A 5,006-nucleotide genomic window follows, 5' to 3' on the forward strand; every position below is an offset into this window, starting at 1 on the left:
TGCGACGGTGACACCCACCATTCACAGTGACAGCCTGCCCTTCCTGCGGCCCTCACAGTCGCCAGCTGCTGGGAGGAGAGGAGTCCAACCTCCAGCTACAATGGTGCCCTCACACAGATGCCCAGGACAGCTGGCCCACCGGGAAGGCTAAAGCAGTCTCGGAGGTGGCCTCTGTGGCCAGTGGTTTCCCTTCTGGAATAGACCCAAGTCCCCTGGGGGTGGGGCGGTGTGAGCGGGGGTACCAAGGATGAATTATTTGCCTTCTGGAGCGTACAGGGCTGTTTTGGGGGTTTATTATTATTATTATTATTATTATCAAATTAGTGCCAGGATCTTTTTTTTCTTTTTTGCTTGTTGGGTCACACCCGGCGATGCACAGGGGTTACTCCTGGCTCTGCACTCAGGAATTACCCCTGACGGTGCTCAGGAGACCATATGGGATGCTTGGGAATCAAACCAGGTCGGCCGCAGTGCAAGGCAAACGCGCTGCCCGCTGTGCTATTGCTCCAGCCCCAGTGCCAGGATCTTGAGAAGGAAGCGCGGCAGGGCTCTCTCCCGCAGTCACAGGCCACCCTCACCCCAGGGACCGCGTCCACAGCTTACCTGCGGCTCATGCCGCGCGCGGCTCCCGGTGCTTCCGACTCCGGGGCTGCTGCCTGTGCGCGCCGCTCCGGGACGCCAGGGTCGCTAGGAGACCTCGCGCCGCCCGCTGCCCACACCCGCCCCAAACTGCAGGGCAGCCCCGCACAGTTCCACTTCTCCCCGGGAACCCGAGGCCCTGCGGTCCCCTGTGTCCCCACCCTCAACTGTTCTCCGAAGGTCGTGGGCTTGCACGTTGGCGGAGTAAGGGAAGGGTCGGGTCTTGGCACTGATTTGGTTTGCAGTCCTTGGAAAGGCGTTCTCCTCGCTGAAATTTACCCTAGGTGGGTTGTGCCCCCCCTTTTTTTGCTTTTTGGGTCACACTTGGAGATGCGCAGGGGTTACTCCTGGCTCTGCACTCAGGAGTTACTCCTGGCGGTGCTCAGGGGATCATATGGGATGCTGGGAATAGAACCCAGGTCCGCCTCGTGCAAGGCAAACGCCCTACCGGCTGTGCTATCTCTCCAGCCCCTGTCGCTTTTGATACCACCGATTGAAGGGGGAAAAAGAAAATTTGATGAAGCAAAGAGGTTAGAAGCAGGAGAAACAGCAAAGAAGGAACGGGAAAAAGAGAGGAGGGAAGCGGTGGGAAGGGTTTCTGGAAGCGTCGGAGCTGGCAGATCACAGGGTTATTTGCGCCCCAAGCCAGGCAGCTGGCGCCCTGTGCAGTGTTTTGTTCCAAGGTGCTTTTGGTTGCGCTTGAGTGTGCCCGATTAAAAAGCGAAACCTTCGCTCCAAAGCAAATGGTAGAGAAGTATTTCCCAGCAAAGCCTGTCCCCAAATTATTACGACTGTGAAACTGGACTTACTATGCTTGGTGGGATAAACTTCGTAATTGAAAATGCATTCAACTCCAAACTCTCCAAGAATCAACCAGCTTCACCTTCAGAGTTCTGTTAAATATCTGGATAGTCGTAAACATCCCCTGTTCGGAACTACTTCTGCATTGTCACTTGCATTGTCACATGTTCTTGACTGCAAGCGGTGAAGATCCCTGGAGTTTCTCTGAGCGTTGTATTCTGCCGCTGTTGCTTCTCTCTCCAGGATGGTTGGTTACTTAAACGCTTTTAAACTCCATTGACTTATAACTTTGGCGGATGAGGTGGGGTGGTGAGACTGTAGTATCTGCCTATAAGGTTCTTGCGTGTTCAAAAAGACAATGAATGGACAGTCCTTAACGCAGAGCTAGCAGTTAAGCATTCTTCAAGAATAGGTGAGTAGCATTTGATCTTAGCCATAAACTGGGGTTTGTAGTTTTTGCCCTGCCTGCTTCACTGCGTTTCTTACAGGAATCCATTTTAAAAAAGAAAGATATAAATGTGAAGACTACATACTTTCAGGGATCATTTCTGTAGTTCGTTACTAGAGAAGTTTCTCTGATCGTGTAGAGCACCCAAAACTGCAAGGAGGAGTCACAGCACCCTCTCCTGAGCTGGAAGCTGTTTCCAGGAGTTGCTTTTGCAACTACCAAAATTTTACTATTGATGATCATTCTTCTCTTCCCTTGGAAAAGTGATGATGCAGTCTGAGTGGTTTTCTGGAAAGGAAAGAAGGAAGGGAGGAATGAAGAAAGGAAGGAAGGAAGGAAGGAAGGAAGGAAGGAGGGAGGGAGGGAGGGAGGGAGGGAGGGAGGGAAGGAGGAAGAGATGTAAATGAGCCCCATTCATTATTTTCATCATCTTTGATATTAGTTGTTTTTATCATCTTTTTTGGTTACAAAGTCAAGTTTTGATGACCTTAGGGAAGCCGTTTTCCTCCATAGGATGGAGGCAAGGATGCTGTGTGGTCATCTTTCTCTTAGTACCGTGCCTGGCACACAGTAATTCAGCCAATATTGTCAGTTATGGCTAGGTTAAGCATTGCAAATGCATCGAGAAATAAAACAGACTTGGTCCTTCTCACTTTGGTGTTTAGTTTCTAGTACTTGATGCACAAATAGTATTTTCATAACTTTCGCATCTTCACGATTGATAATCGCCCCCTGTAGTATTTTTTACTACAGAGTCAAAATCTTGTATCTTGTAGGAGACAACACTTGTTCTTTTTATTTCACCACGTTTATTAATTATCATTAATTATTTTGGACTCCCCCTTCCTTCTCTATCCCCCACACCCCACTGCTCCTAGGACTGTCTATCTTTCTTCCTTTTTTTTTCTTTTTGGGTCACACCCAGTGATGCTCAGGGGTTACTCCTGGTTCTGCACTCAGGAATTACTCCTGGAAGTGCTCAGGGGACCTTATGGGATGCTGGGAATAGAACCCAGGTCGGCCATGTGCATGGCAAGCACCCTGCCTGCGGTGCTATCACTCCAGTCCCTCTTTCTTCCTTTTTAAAAGCCCCACTCTCTCTCAGGCAACAGAGTATGATGTCAAATTCTAGCCCACGATCCTGTTTCCTATTACAAGTAATTCTGGAAGTTTTGACTTAGTAGGAGCTTCCTGCTTTGATATATCTCTTATGCCTCATGCCCTATTTTGGTGCGTGTGTGTGTGTGTGTGTGTGTGTGTGTGGTTTCTTTTGGGGTCACACTCAGCGATGCTCAGGGGTTCCTACTGGCTCTGCACTCAAGAACTACTCCTGGCGGTGCTCAGAGGTTCCTATGGGATGCTGAGGATTGAACTTGGGTCAGCTGCATGCAAGGCAAACACCCTCCCTCCTGTCCTATTGCTCCAGTCCCTCATGCCCCCTTTTGGGTACTCAGCTATCGTCACATCTCTGCTTATGGTGCCTATTGTAATTCTGCTCAAATTCTGAAAAATGTTAATTATGGGCCAGCATTTCCACTGGGGGTATAGGAGTCCATAGGAATTTTCACCCATAAGAGAAGACATATGAGGATAATTGTCACAGCATCATTAATAGTATTGGTGACTTGAGGACACTGTGCATTTCCATTTCTGCTATCTGGGTGGACAAAATAAATGGACAATTGGCATCAGTTAGATGTTACAATCCAGATATACAGCAACATGATTAGATTTTTTTTGGAGAGGTGTTGATGGGGCGGGGGAGGAACAGTGCACATGCCTAGTCATGCTCAGCACTTACTCCTGGCTCTGCAATTGGAATAACTTCTGCTGGGCTTGGGGGACCATTTGCATACCATGAATCAAACCCAGGTATGCTGTTTGCAAGAGAATTCCCCACCCAATGTACTATCTCTCTGGCTCCATAATTAGATTTTTAAAATGTAGTCCTGAGTGAAGAAGAAATAAAAGGAGATTTTTACTATTTTTGCTCGAGCGGGCCCAGTAACGTCTCCATTGGAGACTTTGTTGTTACTGTGTCTGGCATATCGAATTCGTCACAGGGAGCTTGCCAGGCTCTGCTGTAAGGGCGAGATACTCTCGGTAGCTTGCCGGGCTCTCTGAGAGGGGCGGAGGAATGGAACTTGGGTCGGCCATGTTGGCTGCGTGCAAGGCAAACGCCCTACCGCTGTGCTATCGTTCCAGCCTACAGGATAATTTATATGCATTTAAAATATATGTTTAAAGACCTGAAATATATATTTTTACAAGAAGAAACACAGAGAGAAGGATTATTTCAAACACATCGGAGTGCTTGTCTACAGAAATGATGGAGGAATAGATAATGGATAGGATTAAAAAATGCATGCATGAATGATAACAGGGGCCTGTTGATACTTTAATGATAATGAAACATCATGAGTTAAAGAATAAGATTAACCAATGTGCTATGTGTTAAAATGAAAAAAAAAAAGCTGCCAATTTGGCACTGAAACATAATTTCAGGAAACACTTTGTATGGATTGTGAAATACTATTAACAGCACTTGCTCCAAAACCAAGTGAATTTGCAATAATAAGAACAAAAACATAGGACAGATGGCGAAGCAAAGAGCTAGTGACAAGTTCCGGATAAATCAGAAGCTTTATAAAAATTCTTTGCTAGTTTTATGTGAGTCTATATTGAAGAAGATGCCAGGGCTACAATTTGCCACGGATGCATTCAGATATGAGCTAAGATTATGATTTGGAGTCTCAAGGTCATATCATAATTTGAAGTTAACTAAAAAATCGTGCTTTGTGCCCCAAGTGTCAACTATGGTCTAAAAGTGTGAGATGCTTTTCCATCCAAGGGATTTTCACTTTCTCAGATTATAGTCTATGTATACATTAAAAGTTTGAAAGTACATGCGGACTTGCTGCTCCTACCTGCCTGCTCTCTGTTCTCTACCTCTCTCTCACACACACACACACATAATTCTGCCAGGTGAGGTTGCATCCGAGGTCTCACTGGAGCCACGGCTCTGCAAGATACACTCCAAGATATACTTTTTTTTTAAAAAGTGGTGAATGGAAAAAGTGGCCAAAATTCTCATTTAAAAAAATGGCAGCAAATGGCA

General features: G+C 46.7%; 1 non-coding gene across 1 annotated transcript; it reads left to right on the forward strand.

Annotated features, from left to right (window-relative positions):
• The first annotated feature begins 1,961 nt into the window (after positions 1–1,961).
• Positions 1,962–2,173, forward strand: LOC130020858 (small nucleolar RNA U3). The gene has a single exon (XR_008792055.1). It is a non-coding gene; the product is annotated as a small nucleolar RNA U3 (small nucleolar RNA).
• The last annotated feature ends 2,833 nt before the right edge of the window (positions 2,174–5,006 follow it).

This window comes from Sorex fumeus, unplaced genomic scaffold, assembly GCF_029834395.1.
Source record: "Sorex fumeus unplaced genomic scaffold, SorFum_2.1 ptg000013l, whole genome shotgun sequence".
NCBI lineage: Eukaryota > Metazoa > Chordata > Mammalia > Eulipotyphla > Soricidae > Sorex > Sorex fumeus.